Genomic DNA, 17,772 nt, shown 5'->3' on the forward strand with positions numbered 1-17,772 from the left:
GAGAAAAGAAAGAAGACCAAAGAACTGTCTGTGGACTTGAGAAGCATGATTGTGAGGAAGCGTGCGCTATCTCAAGGCTACAAGTCCATCTCCAAAGACCTGCATATTCCTGTTACTACCATGCGCAGTGCAATAAATAAGTGTAAAGCCCATGGCAATGTGGCTAACCTCCCTGGATGTGGACGGAAAAGAAAAATTAACGAGAGATTTCAACGAAAGATTGTGCGGATGTAACGGTTTGAAACGCACCGCGCCCCGATGCGATCCACCTCTCTTGACCAGGCTGGGACGCGAACCCACGACACGCTGCACGACGCACTCAGTATCGACAGTGTAGAGATGCTAGCCGCTGTGCCATAAGCTCGAGCCAATGGGACAACCGCCAGCGTCCCCACTTGAAGGCATCGGAGTGAAGGTTTTTTCCACACACGCAGACCTGCGTGTACCCGTCACACTAACCCCCCGAAAACCTTCCATGCCAATCCGGGTCACGGCACCGATGAAACCCGTTTGAAACGCACCACGCCCCGACACGATCAGCACTCAGCTCTCTTGACCAGACTGCGACGTGAACCAAAGACGCGCTGCACGACGCGCCCAAAATGGACAGTGGAGGGACGCTAACCGCTGTGCCATAAGCTCGAGCCGATGGCACAACCGCCAGCGTCCCCACTTGAAGGCATCGGAGTGAAGGTTTTTTCCACACACCACTTCACACACACGGACCTGCGTGTACCCCTCACACTAACCCCCCGAAAACCTTCCATGCCGATCCGGGTTACGGCACCAATGAAACCCGTTTGAAACGCACCACGCCCCGACACGATCCGCTCCCACCTCTCTTGACCAGGCTGGGACGCGAATCAAAGCCGCGCTGCACGATACGCTAAATATGGACAGTGTAGGGACGCTAACCGCTGTGTCATAAGCTCGAGCCGATGGAACAACCGCCAGCGTGCCCACTTGAAGGCATCGGAGTCAAAGTTTTTTCCACACGCAGACCCGTGTGTACCTGTCACACTGCTGGTAGATAAAGAACCTCGACCAACATCCAAACAAGTTCAAGCTGTCCTGCAGTCTGAGGGTACAACAGTGTCAACCCGTACTATCCATCGGCGTCTGAATGAAAAGGGACTCATTGGTAGGATACCCAGGAAGACCCCACTTCTGACCCAGAGACATAAAAAAGCCAGGCTGGAGTTTGCCAAAACTTACCTGAGAAAGCCAAAAACGTTTTGGAAGAATATTCTCTTGTCAGATGAGACAAAAGTAGAGCTTTTGGGGAAAAGGCATCAACATAGAGTTTACAGGGAAAAAAACGAGGGCCTTCAAAGAAAAGAACACGGTCCCCACGTTCAAATATGGTGGAGGTTCCCTGATGTTTTGGGGTTGCTTTGCTCCCTCTGGCACTGGACTGCTTGACCGTTTGCATGGTATTATGAAGTCTGAAGACTACCAACAAATTTTGCAGCATAATGTAGGGCCCAGTGTGAGAAAGCTTGGTCTCCATGAGTCTTCCAGCAGGATAATGACCAAAAACACACTTCAAAAAGCACTAGAAAATGGTTTGAGACAAAGCACCAGAGACTTTTAAAGTAGCCAGCAATGAGTCCAGACCTGAATCCCATAGAACACCTGTGGAGAGATCTGAAAATGGCAGTTTGGAGAAGCCACCCTTCAAATCTCAGAGACCTGGAGCAGTTGTCCAAAGAAGAAATTCCAGCAGAGCATTTTAAGAAACTCATTGATGGATACCGGAAGCGGCATCCATCTTTCTTCTTGCTGCCTTCGACGGAGGCGCACCTGTTTCCTCTCTGCTCCTGCTTGCTGCTATCTTCTTCAGTCTAGTCTGTCTGCTTTTTTTGTATTTCCTCTGTGGATCAGCTGTGCTGGTCTCTCATACGAAAATGGATCTGATTAGTTGGTCTCTCAGCGCAATTGACGAGATTTTTTTTCAACAAGACACGGTGCACCAGGAGAGCCGTCTTTCCCAGACGGGACCTTCGCCGCTGGATATGTGAAAGATTCATGAAATCACTGGAACCCTGCGTGTCTTACTGTCCTATCTGTGGAAGATATCGAGGATATTTGGCTGTTTAGCGTGACGGTTGTGGGGTTCCTTCTGCTTTTTCGTACAAAAAAATCCCTGCACGTGACTTGTGCTTCGTGTCATACCCAGGGGTGAAAGTGGCCAGAACGGTCACGAACGCAGTTCCGGTATAAGATTCAGGGCCAGAATTCTGTTCTGGTACATTGTGCTTTGATTCAGAAAATAATCCGTCATCCGTTTCCACCGATATTTATTTTATTCCAATGACAGCATGGAGGTTTCCCCAGCTGCTGCAGTTATCTGAGTCTGACTATGATTAGTCACGTCAGTGTGCGAATGCACGCAGCAAAGCAAAACCCTTGGACTCATTTCTCCGTTCAATTGTCTGACATAGTGACGTGATCAGCGGCGATAGTTAGCTCTGATTAGTTCAAATGTGCATGTTTTCTGGAATAGCATAAAAAAAATAAAAATAAAAAAAAATTAAAAGTCTGTTGAATTGATGCGACAAAAAAAGGGCAATGCAATGGAAAATGGGTCAAATCTTTAAGAGCAGGGAAAGAGTTGAGGAGGCTTATTTATCATATTTAGTAAGTAAAAGTAAATGTTTTCATTAACTTCAATTTTAATATACATCCTATGTTCTTAAGTAGTTAAAATTGAGATTTGGCATTTAGTATGTGAGGAAATGAGGGAAAATAAAAATTAGGAGATGGAGGTTATTGAGTTTTTTGTTAACTTTTATTTTGCAAATCATTGAAAAAAATACAATTTTGAATGAAAATCAGTTTTTGTATGTATTATAGAAATAACTGTGCCAAAACAGTTGTCTTTGCATTTCAGTAGTTTTAGGCGGTTTGACCCCCCCCCCCCCCCAAAAAAAAATCTAAATAAACAAATAAACATACAAAATTTCTGGCTTCGTGGCGACCTTCACATCGGGCAAGAAATTCTAGCCATTTTCACCCCTGGTCATACCCCTGCTATGTTGTGTGATATATGTGCGTCTACCTGTAACGTGCTCTTTAATTTCGGAAGAAGAGAGAGAAGTTGGCGGCGCAGAACGTCTGCATTGGCCCAGTGCTCACTCGTCGAACGGAATTTTGTTGCATCTATTGTCATCTTGTGAGAGCTGGTGTCAATGACAAATAAATCTCTGAATCTGAATCGGTTGTTCGCAGTTATTTTGTCTAAAGGTTGTGCTGTCAAGTATTAGGCTGAGGGTGCCAATACTTTTGTCTGGCCCATATTTGGGGTTTTGTGTCAAATGATAATGATTTAATTTTTTTTTCATTCTCTTTTGTGTTTTTTCATTGCAAGCAAAATAAATGAAGGTATTACTACCAAAGCATTTGTAATTGGAATCATTTTCTAGGAGAAATTGAGCATTATCTAAAATAATTGCAGGGGTGTCAATACTTTTGGCCAGCAGTGTACATCTCTCATGTTTGCAATGTTCGCCGAGAGCCTGCCTGGTCTCTGCTTGGCAAAAACACTTTTCTAACCCACTCAAGACTTGCCACTAAGGCTGCGTTCAGATTGCAGTAATATCCTACTTAAAGGTGTCCCGATCGATCGGGATGCTGATCGATCGGGTCCGATCACGTCATTTTCAAAGTATCGGAATCGGCCAAAAAATATCGGCCATGCCTTTTTTTAATATATATATATATATTTTTTTTTAAATTAAATTGTTTCCTAATTGTATTCAACGTTACAGACAAAATGTCTTACACTCATCCAGAGTCTTTAGTTTTGGCTTAAAGTAGGGCTATCAAATTTATTGTGTTAACGACGGTAATTAATTTTTAAAAAATTAATCATGTTAAAATATTTAACACAATTAACGCATGCAATGCACGACCCACTCACGCATTGTCGCGTTCAATCTATAATGGCACCGTTTTACCTATATATAGAGCTTAAAGGCAGTGTAAAATGATTAAAGTGAACTTTGGCAGTCTTTGGAATCTTTTTGTAATTGGCTAAAGCCTTACAATCTCTCTCTCAACAATTAGAAATATAGTGGGAAGCAATGTGGGGAGGAAAGGTTGTAGTACATCTTTTTCTTAACACCCTATGTTATTTCCCAACGCAGAGAAGATATATTGGTGCCACTACGAACAGTCATGGTTGCACTTCCCATCATGCATTTGGGTAGAACAGTTAAATGGCTACAATATCATTTACTGAAACCTCAACAAATACACTACATGGCAATATTTAGTCACAATATACAAAGTCACATTTATCTTTTAAGAATTACAAGTCTTTCTATCCGTGGATCCCTCTCACAGAAGGAATGTTAATAATGTAAATGCCATCTTGAGGATATATTGTCATAATAAACAAATACAGTTCTTATGTACTGTATGTTGAATGTATATATTCGTCCGAGTTTTATTCATTTTTTTCTTAATGCATTGCCAAAATGTAATGATCGGGAGCAAAAAAACATGATCGGAACAACCCTAATCCTACTGTATACCAGCCGTTTTGAAATCTCGTTTTTAGGGCCGACTATTCACACTATTCTTTCGCAAGTGTGCAAAGACACGAAAACTACCTTTTACTCAAAAATAGAAAAAAGAAGAAAAACACTTTCACAGGAAATTTACACTGCTACTGTTTCTCCAAGGTTAATTTTCCTTCTTGAAAATACACGTCTTAACTCCTGTGAGATTACAAATGAAAAGCATGCAGGAGTTCTTTCTGTTCCTTCCTGCCCAACTAGCTTGTAACAAAAACCACGCGAGCGATTCAAGATATGATGGGTCCCTGATAGCGTGAGAGGAGAAAACAGGTCATCTTGTAAAAAGCTGCATCGTGAAACTAAACCACATGACAGCTGTTTTATTTCTCAGAAGCTCGCGTACTGCCGTTGATGTTTCAGAGAGATTGACAGGGCTAGATAGCTAGCTAGCGCATTCAATGGCAATGAAATGAGTTAGTCATTTTATTTTCAGTATGGTCTTTATAACCTTTTTAATGCCAGAATTTACATTTGATATTTTTGGGGGATGCTAAACATCCAGTCACGTGACGTCCATTACAAACATCCTTCTGTAAATTACCGTATTGGCCCGAATATAAGACGGCCCTGATTATAAGACGACCCCCTCTTTTTCAAGACTCAAGTTTGAAAAAAGACTTTTTGAACACCAAATTAATTTTTATACAGAAAATAATTACAGTACTTCCGAAACAAATGATTATAACAATATATTTGAGAGAAAAAGCATATTATTTTGCCTCATTCAAATCTTATTAACTGAACATTTAAATTTGTAAACTAAAGTGCAATCACATTCGTAAATGATTGTGATAAAACAACAAAATTGAAATAACTGCATTAACCATCAAAGTGAAGTCTAACTGAAACTGTAGTCTTGAAACAAATCTGAATAAGGACAAACATTGCAATAAAATAATGCAAACTGGTTAAACTTGAGAGCAGCTGAGATCTGTCATGACAGAACATCGCTTCATTGATATCTGGCGCCATCTAGCGTCGTGAATGGGTATAATGTCTAGACCGCGAATATAAGACGACCCCCATTTTTTCTGTCTTATTTTAATGCAAAAAACACCGTCTTATATTCGGGCCAATATGGTAGTTCGTCATTTGTAGACGTCCAATCCATTTGAAGTGAGAGTTTGGCAGCGCTGCCTGCCCTCCCACCTAAATGGATCGGACGTCAAATGCCGTCAATGGCAGACAATCAGTTAAAAAAATACTGCATTCACAAAGCTTTTGGAGGCATAATGTAATGAAGATGTAAAAAATGGTATTAATTTAAAAACAAAATGTGGATATAGAAAATTAAATTGAAAAATACAGCTAAAAATGAGTAAATCCTTAAGAAATATTTTAAAAATAAAGATGTTTAATACAAATTAATAATAAGAAATAAAAAGGATGAATGTATTAATACTGGATTAATTTATTTTATATTTTCCCCACAAATATTTTTTAACGTTTTATTTCAAAATGTTCATTTTTAAATAATTTTGTTTATCTTCATTTTTTTTTCTTTTTAACTTGGTTATGAAATTGGTAAATCCTAAAAATATATATGGTGGAAAACACTCAGGTGACTTGAAGTGTGAGACCCCCAATATGGCCAAATTTCAAAATTGTGCCATATGCACGTGTGATACATCATTGGAAAACTTGAAATCTCAATTTTATGGGGGAGGAAAATTTTTGAGCAGGAGGGCACTTTAGAAATTTTTTTTTGTTTAAACAGAACAACCCTAACTGGAGGTGAGAGCACGCGAGAGCAGAATTAAAGACGCTACGACTTTAACGAGATATTCTCGCGTATTTACCTTGTTTCGATCCAAAAACTCCATGTAGCATGGATCACTGAGTGTCAAGACACAGCTGTGAATGGCCACAGCTGGATTTTATTGGGATTTTGTAGGTGAAACATGGTAATATAACAAAGGTCACGATGCAGAAATCGCAGACATCAAGGAGTGGTCGAGATTTTCTTTTTCATATATTTACCCTTTTAAACTTTTTTTTTCTCGATTTTTCTTTGTTGGGATCGATTATTTTATCATCTAACATATCGAAGAAAATGCGACAGTAACAATAAAAAATATACAATTAAGCAATAGTTATGAGGTAAATATCCGTGACTTATTTATAGACACGAATTTTTCTCACTGTGACGTAATTTGTTTAAAAGTTTAAAGTATGCAAGTGAATAATTTTTTAAACTTTCTTTTTTTTTTTTTTTTTTTTTACGAAATATTAGACATCAATTAATGATTCTAAGCTAAAAATGACAGACATTTTGAATAATAAATATAATTACTTCCCTTCTTTTTATGGCTGGGTTGAAACAAAAGCAGTTGTGTGACGTCTGTAAGCGGGGGTTTCCAGGGTAAGAAGGACAAATTTAAAATAGTTCGGGGAGAGAACTATTTGGGGTTGGGGGGGTTGCGCCTCCATCCCCTTGGTCTGTCTCCGGCCCCGTCCGCCTCTCTGGATCGTGGCGGCTGCCGCTGCCCTCCTGCCAGCAGGGTAGTCGGCCTTGGGTGGAGCTTGCTGTCCCTTGCTGGTGGGGTGGACGTCCCCTGGTGTCCTGCGCTTGGCGTAGCGCCTGCTCAGGCGGCGGGGAGAGGGGTGGGTGGTTGTGGGTGCGCCGTTGGTCATCTGGGGCGGGGGTTCGCCTGCCTCTTAACTCACGCACTTCTCACTTCGGCACTGTAAATATCTTTCACCCTGGCACTTACATACTCATAGATTTCTCCGGGGGGAGTTGGGACGGGGCCATACAGTCACGGCCCAGCTCCCCCCTGTTTTTAATGCATCACACACCAAGGTTGTGGGGTGGTTGGGACCTGTCGGGGGGAAGGGGGGGGGGCCTCACGGTTACCTCCCTGCACCTTTTTTAACGCACCACACACATCATACTCCACAGGAGAGCTCCGGCAAAGGGCGGTGGGACGGGCGGCTGGGTAGAAATTCCATGCTGCGGTCCCACTGCCCCAAGCCAAGCTCTCCTATTTTAATGCATACATTGCACTCCCCTCCCCTAACAATCCCATCTCTATGGCGTGGCTCCTGGGGGGTGGCCTCCCCTCTGCCTGGGCTGCCGGCCGCGGGAGTAGGGGGTGATCGGGGCTCCGATCTCCTGCCTCCGTCTTCCCCTCTCTTCTCCTACCGGGTATCCGCTCTGTGCTCTATCGCGGGTTGCTGGCTGGGCGCCAGTGTATCGGCTGGATGTTGCCTGCTCCGGCGGGGGACCCTGCCCTGGGCTTGGTGGGCCGCTGGGGTCCCGTGGCGTGCCGTGCCGGTTGGGGGGCTGCGGCTGTGGCTCGTGGGCCGGGTGGGCGGACGGGGGTGGGCGTGGGGGTTGGTGGTGTGTCCCCTCTCGCCATCCCTGAAGGCCGGATGATGGGTACGTGGGTGGCCCGGGGAACCACCCTGGATCCTTGGGGGACGATGGCTCCTTTGCTGGACTGCGGGAGGAGGAATGGGCTGCTCCGACAGCTTTACTTTTATTCTTTATTCTTGGTTTTTTACATGATGTATAACTCAGATTTTATGTTTTTTGTGCAATAATCTAACTGTAATATATATTTGTTACATGTTTTGATGCATTTTTTTATGCCTTATAAAAGATTTATGTCTGAATTTTGGGGGGCTTGGAACGGATTAGGGCATTTACATGGAAAACACGTCTCTCATTACAGAATTTTCAAGTGAAGAAACTTCTTCCAGAACCAATTAATTTCCTATGTAGAGGTAGCACTGTATATACTTATTCCCCAAATGCTTTTTGATGTACATTCATCAAATATACATGAATGCAGGCACCAAGGGGTTAGACAAATACATTTTTGAGTACTTAGTTCAATCTCGTAACTCATACGAATAAATTACATCTCAAGTACCTATTTTCCTATTTTTATACACAGATTCTGTATCAATTGCCAGCATTGAAGACAATACGTTACATATGTAAAAACAGGAATTCATTGAAGAGCCCCCAAAACCAATGATTTACAAAGAGCCGCTGTAAATACATCACCTTTTTTAATCCTGCAGTTTTTCCCCAAAAGATTTTTGTGTTCGCCAATGTTAAGTCACGATGTTATGAGTCACGACATGTCACCTCTGACCTTCGTTCCCAGCCTTCGAGTTGCGTTGGCTTTCAATTCACGGAGGAACATTGCATTCTGGGGAACGTTCTGTTCGGAGACGCGCTTATTGATCTGACTTTTCAGGTTCAAATGGCAATGAATGGAAAACTAAAGAGTGGGTGACAGGAATGTCGATATTAGGGCTGACACAAATCGTTCATTAGTCCATTCATTACCGTTTATTTTTGTTTGTTTGCTCAATTGTCTGGAATAAAAATCAAGTTATTAATTGTTATATTACTCTTAGCTCGACATTTTAGCTGTAAATGAGCATTGGAAACAAAAAAGTTGGGCTGTGAATATTGTGAAACTAATTGCATCATTGTTTCTCCCCCCAAAAACTATTTTTGATTTATTGGAATATGAGTTTTTTTCTCAGTAGCACATCATCATGAACTCATGTACTGCCTTTGATATTCCAATGTAATAGCCAAGTCATTGCCAAAGTCATGTTTTTACATATGTAACGTATTGTCTTCAAAGTTGGCAATTTATAAAGAATCTGTTAGTAAAAAAAAGAAAAGATGTACTTGGGATGTTATTTATTCGTATGAGTGACAAGACTGAACTCAAAACATTCAAAAATGTTTTTGTTGAACCCCGTCGATGCCTACTTTGACATTTGACAAATGTACATCCGAAAAAGCAGTACGGGAATACGTAACGACATGAAAATAAATAAATAATTATTATTACATATAATTACGCTCCAACATCCTAAATATAAAAAAGATGGGAGAAAAATATTTTTAAAATAAATACAAAATGTATAATTAAACATTAAAAAATCAAAAAACTGAAAAGAAATAGAAGAAAAAAATAATTTAAAGTAAGTTCATCAATTATGAGCTATATAGCTATGTCAGCATTAGCTAGATGGCTAGCTAGGTAGTTAGCTAGCCGTAGCGAGGTACGTAGCGAGCAAGCTATGTCGGTGCTAGCTGGCCCGCTAGATGATGGCTAGCTAACTAGTTATATCAGAATTAGCTGAAATAGCTATATCAGCACTAGGTAATCAGCTAGCTTTCAGCTCTAGCTAGCGAGCTAGTTATGTCGGCATTAGCTAGCGAGCTGGCTATCTCGGCGCGGGTAGCTAGCTAGTTATGTCGGCCCTATCTGGCTGGCTAGCTATCGTAGCCTATGAGGTTTATCAAAGGCGCGATTATTGCTAGTTGAAAACTTATGTCAGCGCTAGCCGGCTACCTAGCTATGTCGCTTGCTAGCTAGCTAGCTATATTGGAATTAGCTAGCTCGTCAGCACTGGGTAGTCAGCTAGCTGTCGGCGCTAGCTAGATATGTAGGCATTAGCTAGTGAGCAAGCAATGTCGGCACTAGGTAGCGAGCTAGCTATGTCGGCGCTGGGTAGCTAGCTAGTTATGGCCACTGGTTATGGCGACCCCAGCTGGCTAGCTAGCTAGTTATATCGACCCCAGCTGGCTAGCTAGCTAGCTATTTCTGAATTAGCTAGCTCATCAGGACTAGGTAGTCAGCTTGCTATCAGCGCTAGGTAGCTATGTTGCGAGCTAGCTATGTCGGCATTAGCTAGCAAAATAGCTTTGTCGGCGCTGGATAGCTAGCGAGCTAGCTTTGCCGGCCCCAGCTGGCTAGCTAACTAGTTATGTCGGCCCTAGTTGGCTAGCTAGCTATGTCGGCGCTAGCTGGAAATCTAGCTATGTCGGCGCTAGCTGGCTACCTAGCTATGTCGGCGTTAGCTGGCTTACTAGCTATGTCGGCACACAGCTAGCCAGTGTCGTTTTTGACAGCCCTTTTAATTTTCGTCTCAGTCTTTTGGACGATTATACTTATTAGTCTTAGTCATTTGTCTTCGTCTATTTTTTGTTGACGAAAACTTTGAGACTAAATTCGTCTAGTTTTAGTCGACGTTCACTACAAATGCTTTCGTCTGCAAAATTTAAAAAAAAAATACTCCTAAAATAAATAAGTAAATAAGTTTCCAACTATTTCAAATGAACATTGACAGATGAGCACTTATTGTAGCGTATACAAGAACAATGCCAACTTGGTGATAATACACACTCAGTAGGAAAAACAGTACATTATTTTCAATTATTTATACCCACCTGGACGACACGAACTGTATGTAAAAAACGGTTGCCCAAGAGTTTAAGAGGATGCTCGTTGTTAGCATCAGCCTAATGCGAACGCTATGCTTTAAAAAAAATTTTTTTTTTAAACTTGTCCTGTTCAGCTGTTTGACACGGAGAATGGAAGTCTAAGTGTCCGGTTGGTCTGAACAGTTTTAATGTTTCACATTGAGAGTCTGACATACTCCCATTGTGATCATTCAACATACCTCGTTTATTATGACAAAGGAGCTAACAGGAAGGGGCTATCGAGGAACAGAAGAAAAGAAACTGAAGAAAAGAAACACAAGAAAAGAAACACAAACAACAACAAGAAATACATTGAACGCCTACACTAACTATGAATATGTTGGTGCTATCGCCAGCTAGATGTATTTCTGGCCTGTTGAACGGGAAAAGAAGGGGAGGGGGGTGGGGAAGTCTGTAAGTTAAGTAATTGGGAGGGGTAGAGTGTACACAAATCAGCTCTGTGATCTAGAACCCAGTAATCGTGTGAATCCCTTGTGAGTGTAAGTCCGTCGGTAACCGACACTACGCCGCCTCACCGCCAATCCCGGCATCGAGACCCCTCCCCCGGGCGTGCCCAAGCACATCCATGAATGAATAGAATAGATGATATTTAACGTTTATCCTGTTGTTTTGGTATTTAAAATATATTTATATTGATGTATATAAATTTTAATTAAAAGGACAATAAGTAATTTTTTCCCCTTTTCATTTTTCAATTAAAGTACATACGTAAATAAACAGAAGAGAAATAAATAGAAAAAAAGTACGAAAACATTAAAACAGAAAAATAATTTGAGAGAAGAAATGTTACAAATGTTTTTTCTTTTTTAATTCAATTTCACAGAAATCTAATCTGATTTTTTTTTTTTTTTTACATCAAACAATTTCAAACAAATGTAAATAATCATTTATAATTTTTTTTAATTCATATTTTGTCATTAGTTGGTCAAACAAAACAGATTGGACAATTTGTAGGTCAACAGTGTCTCGAAAAGATAAATCGACTATCAATAAATGATCATCGATTGGTTGTCAATCAGTAAAATTCATCATGGCAGCCCGTTTCCGTATTTTATTCGTATTTCCAGCTTGCAAAAACATTGTTTGATTGACAGTTGACATTCAAGCGGGTGGTGCTTTAAGTACTCCCCCGCATCATCTGACAGTGAAAGTCACAGTTCCATATGTCCCAATATTCAGGCCTCTTTTTATATACTTGGCCGTTTTTTGAAACCCATAAACATTTTGAAGACTTGCGGACGACACTTTGTGTCAAATTTACGTGACATTTATTTATACTTAAAAGGGACTTGAAGTGGAGACCAGTGAAATGTTCTCACATGGAAAACGTCCTGGCGAGAAGAAAGCCTTGGCACGCAGAATGAGCATTTTTCGCCAATATTTGAGATTTAATCTCCATCACATTTGAGTATTTGCAGTTTTTATGAACTTGACTGGGGTCGGTATAAATTCTGGCTTCCTTGTGTTTCCTGTTAAAAACAAGCGTGTTGACTCGTTCGCTGTCAACGACTGCGGAAGACGTCGTTTTTAAGGCATTCGAAGCTGTGTATGGTCAAAGATTATTATTACGTTTTGAAGTAGTTCACTGCCATTCTCGACAGAAGACTTCAAACCAACCCAAACTGTAAACATAAAATGCCATATTTAACTGGTTTAAAGCCATCGATGGAAAAACACGTCCGACAAATGTAACACGAGTAAACATGAAATGCAGTTTGTAATTCCATCTATGGAGAAAAAGCAAAAAATTACCACTGCCATTGTTGGCAAAATACGTTAAACAAATTTAACAACTAGAGGAGTCAAAAAGCCTAAGCTTCAGCCTAAGAAGCCAAATTCAAAGCATAGCCATGTTTTTGACCTCTGTGACCTTTGACCCTTTCGCTTGTCATCCCCTCTAATTGATTATCAAATTAATCGATTCTATTCTACTATTTTGTTATATTTGCTTTTGAAATTTGTTTAAATATAAAAACTAATTACTGAATTTTATTGACATTTCTGTTGAAGGTGATTTTTTTTAAAGAAATGTTTTTGGTGGAAAAACTAAATCTTTAAAAATATTTTTTAACATTATTCTTTGCATTTATTTAAATTTAAAAAATATTTTGTTGGAGGGGATTTTTTAAAATATTTTTTTGGGGGAAAAAAACTAAAGATGTTAAAATTATTTTTTACATTTATTTAAATAAAAAAATCTATATACTCTATTTTATTGATTTTTTTTTTTTTTTTTTTTTGTAGGTGATGTTTTATTTTTGGAGGATTTTTTTTTTTTACATTTATTTAAATTAAAAAGAACCCCCCCCCCAAAAAAAATTTGTAATTATTTTTGACATTTCTTTAACTTAAAAAAAAAAAAACTGTAAATCTTCTATTTTATTAACAGTTTTGTTAGTCCTTTTTTTTTGGGGGGGGGGGACTAAATATTTTTCAAATTATTTTCTAAAATTATTTTTGACATTTATTTCAATAAAAAAATGAAAATATTCTATTTTATTGACATTTTTGTTGTAGGTGATATTTTGGGGGAAAACTAAATATTTTAAAATCATTTTTAAAATGATTTTTGACGTTCATTTAAATTAAAAAGAAAAACCAAATATTTTTTAACATAATTTTTTTTACATTTATTTAAATTAAAGAAGAAAAAAAAAAACTTTAAATCTTCTATTTTTTTTTTTTTTTTTGGGGTTATTTAAAAAAACTAATAATATTTTTTAAATTATTTTCTATTTATCTATTATCTATATCTATTTATATTTTCTATTGTATTATTTTTGACATTTATTTAAATTTTTAAAAATTATATTTTATTGACATTTTTGTTGTGCGTAATGTTTTAAAAATATTTTTGGGGAAAACAAAAAAAATTATTTATGACATTTATCTAAATTAAAAAAAAAAAAACCTGAATATTCTATTTTTATTGATGTTTTTGTTGTAGGTGATTAAAAAAAACATTTTGGTTACCAAAATCAAATATTATTGAGTAATTAAAAAAATGTTTTTGTATGAATAAAAAATAGGAATTATATCATTAAATTAATAATTATTTTTTAATCATTTATTTATCCAAAATTTTGTCTGGTTAAATTATGATTATTTTTAATAATTAAAAAAAAAAACAGAAAACGTTACTTCATAAAGACCTTGCATCCACATATAAGGACATCCCATTTTAGGTCATGTGGGCCACAATTGAAAACTTTTTTATATACAAGCGTAGCCTACATAACCCAAAACGTGAAATCTGTACTGTCATGAACGTCTAGCGCCATCCGTGGCAGCAAATGTTAAACCTTGCTCTTTTGTGTGTCTAAACAAGTGCGAAAAACCGTGTGTAACTTTCGATGCGCAGAGTCAACGTTAAATCCCATGATGTTTAAAATATGTCAAAATTAAACGTTTCCAGGTGTTCAAGGATCCCCTTAAGTCCAACTCCAAACAGAACCCTCATTCGCTTTTGAATTTCGACCAACTCTCCGTTTTCACAGTAAACAAAAGAGCAAAATTAGCCAAAATGGGCAAATACGCGTGACGTTCTCGCAAATTGGTGCGCTCGCAAAAACGAAAAGACCTTAAAACGACAGCTGAGAAGATAAGCGCGCCTAAAATACACTGGAGATAAGACGACTTGGGTCAACTTCCCCGCTGAATGAATTTATGAGTTTGAAACATTTCCTTTTTTTCATGTTTCGAGAGGAATGACGATGCCAGATGTTAGCGTCGGCGAACGCTCCCACGTGAGCAGAAAACAGAGATCACCCAAGAGTGAGCGTTGCTTGAAATAGATATGTAACAAAGAGGTTAATAATTCAAGTTGAAATAAGGCCATCAATGGACTGTGAGCAGGTCGTATTTCGCTCGTTTTCTAAAAAGACGACGGATAATATTTTGTGGTCCCCGCTGTTGAGGCCCTAATAATAACAAAGATAGGCGTGAGGTTTGATATTTGTTAACCGCATTCTTCCAGAAAGGGGGTGAGTGGAGAAGAAAAATATTCAGTCATTGGTGATATTAAACAGATGTGTGTGCCTCCAAACAACAAGCTCAAATCAGAAATTTGAAATGTGGGGACTGTAACACCATGTTGACTCATATAAACTTTGTCCCGGGTGGAATTCGGAAATTCAAGATGGAGGCACGGTCGTGTAATTTGTAATTATCTTCGAAGTCGTCAAGTGCCGTTGACCGTTTGAATGGATTTGGCTATGAATGGCAGTCAAAAATGTTAAAATCTGCATTTCAAAATTTAAGTGGACCGAAGATTGAGCCTTGTGGAACTCCGTTAGCTTTTCAGTGTAATGTAAGGCAGTCTTAGCATCAAATACTGAACTGTGACGCCCATTGTGACATTAATATTTGTTGATATCGAGCAGTTAGGAGTGTAGTCTGCCTTTCGTCCGAAATCTACTGGGATAGGCTCAAGCACCCCGCTAACCTGACAAGGATTTTGAAAATGGATCGATGGATATTTGTTGTACTTATTATTAAAGATGTCCCGATCGATCGGCATTCCGATCGATCTGGTCCAATCACGTCATTTTCAAAGTATCAGAATCGGCAAAAAAATATCGGACATGCCTTTTTTTATATATACATATATATACATATACAGTGATACCTCAGCTCACGAACATAATTGGTTCCCAGAAAGTGTGCGTGAGGCGAAAAGTTCGTCTTCCGAACATTTATTTCCCATAAGAAACCATTAAAATGAGAATAATCCGTTCCCAGGTCCCCATAAAACATAATTTTCTACTAAATAAGCCTTAAAACTACACAAAAATATACCTTATTTTATGTATAATAAGTGTGCTATTGTATTATAATTAAAGAAATAAACTGTACTGTATAATAAAGTTGTTTTATTTACCTTTGCGATGGTATGGGAGTGGGAGGAGTGGGAGGAGGAGGGAGGGAGTTACTGTTTGGAAGGAGAGTGTTACCGGCAAAGTGCGCAGTTAGCGTAGACTCCACTGCTGTGCCCCCCGCATGCTTTTGGTTGTTAATAAAAGTGCCCACAAAAAGCCATCCGACACCTCTGGGTGTTTGTATGCAAGCCGCCATCGGGCGCACCGAAGACAACCGACGACAACGAGCCAACGTGACTCGCCGGTCCACTTCTCACGACGGTGGGAAGCTGAAAGCACCGCCAATTACCAGTCGAGGGCGAATTGGTAACACGAGTCACCTTCCATAAGGACTGTATGTAACTCTTTTTCGGTCCCATAATAGCAAAAGTACACTCAATATGGTCCAAAATGTCTATCAAACACAAACCACGTCCGCACTCAACGAAAGGGAGGGGACGAACTGGGACGCCGTGAGCGTGCGTCAGCTTCTCGTGGCGCTGTCCGACCGCGTGGCTTGGTTCGTCCGCCGAAAACTAGTTCGCCAGCAGAGACTATATGCTCGCGAATTTAATGTTCTTGAGGCGAAAAGTTCGTGAGCTTAAGCGTTCGTGAGCCGAGGTATCACTGTATATATATATATATATATATATATATTAGGGCTGTCAAAATTATCGCGTTAACGCGCGGTAATTAATTTTTAAAATTAATCACGTTAAAATATTTGACGCAATTAACGCACATGTCCCGCTCAGACAGTATTCTGCCTTTTGGTAAGTTTTACAGCAAGGCTTTTTGTGCTGCAGCACAACAGCGAACTCTTGTGGTCGCTTTGCGACATGGTTTATTATGGCTGCACGACGTCTTGGGCTGACGCCTACGTTGTAATGTTGTGCTTATATGATCCTTGGACAAGATTTGTCCGTAAGTATGGTTGTTGTAAAGAATGTACATATTATGTTAGTGAGCGAAATGTTCTATTTTTTGTATGAGACGCTTTTTGTTTATGTTTAGTGAACCTGTATAGCGTACTAAGCTAACGTTGTTGCTAATGCAATGCTTGTGTACTTTTTTTTTGTAGTTTTATGACGGTCTAAAGAGGACAATGGTTTGAGGCCATTTTATTAATAAATCAGATGAAAAAGGAAGAAGTCTGATTATTAAGGCGTCGTTCACTAGCTGTCTAGCTTTGGAAAAAGTAGACGCTTCGGACTGAGGACAGCATAGACAGATTTAAATGACAGTAGAGTGAAATGCCCACTACAGTCCTTATGTACCGTATGTTGAATGTACAGTGGGGAGAACAAGTATTTGATAAACTGCCAATGGATTTTCCCTTTGGCAGTGTATCAAATACTTGTTCTCCCTACTGTATATATCCATCTTGTGTCTTATCTTTCCATTCCAACAATTTATTTTACAGAATATATATAATTTACAGAAAAATATGGCATATTTTATAGATGGTTTGAATTGCGATTAATTGCGATTAATTACGATTAATTAATTTTTAAGCTGTAATTAACTCGATTAAAATTTTTAATCGTTTGACAGCCCTAATATATATATATATATATATATATATATTTTTTTTTTTTTTTAAAAACGTTTTCTAATTGTATATAACGTTACAGACAAAATGTCTTACACTCATCCAGAGTAGTTTTGGCTTAAAGTAGGGCTATCAAATTTATTGTGTTAACGGCGGTAAATATTTTTTCTTAATTAATCACGTTAAATAATTAACGCATGCCCTGCACGACCCACTCACGCATTGTATAATGAGTAGAGAGAATTTTGACAGCCTTTGGAGCCTATTTTTATTTGGCTAAAGCCTTACATTCCCTCTCTCAGCAATTAAAATTAACGTGGGAGGCAATGTGGGGGAGAAAGGTAGTAGTTGATCATTTTTTTAACACCCTATGTTCTTTCCCAACGCAGAGAAGATATATCAATGGGTGCCCCTACGCACAGTCATGGTTGCACTTCCCATCATGCATTTGGGTTGAATGGCTGCAGTATCATTTACTGCAAGCTCAACAAATACACTAGATGCCAATATTTAGTCACA

The 17,772-nt window shown here is 39.1% G+C and overlaps 1 protein-coding gene and 1 non-coding gene across 2 annotated transcripts in view; one reads left to right on the forward strand and one right to left on the reverse strand.

Moving 5' to 3' along the window:
- The window catches only part of LOC130908014 (tyrosine-protein phosphatase non-receptor type 14-like), a 123,050-nt gene that overhangs the window by 94,070 nt on the left and 11,208 nt on the right, over positions 1–17,772 (reverse strand). The window lies entirely within an intron of this gene.
- LOC130908083 (U4 spliceosomal RNA) lies at positions 9,825–9,962 on the forward strand. Its single transcript, XR_009061569.1, has one exon. It is a non-coding gene; the product is annotated as a U4 spliceosomal RNA (small nuclear RNA).

This window comes from Corythoichthys intestinalis, chromosome 19 (assembly GCF_030265065.1).
Source record: "Corythoichthys intestinalis isolate RoL2023-P3 chromosome 19, ASM3026506v1, whole genome shotgun sequence".
Classification (NCBI taxonomy): domain Eukaryota; kingdom Metazoa; phylum Chordata; class Actinopteri; order Syngnathiformes; family Syngnathidae; genus Corythoichthys; species Corythoichthys intestinalis.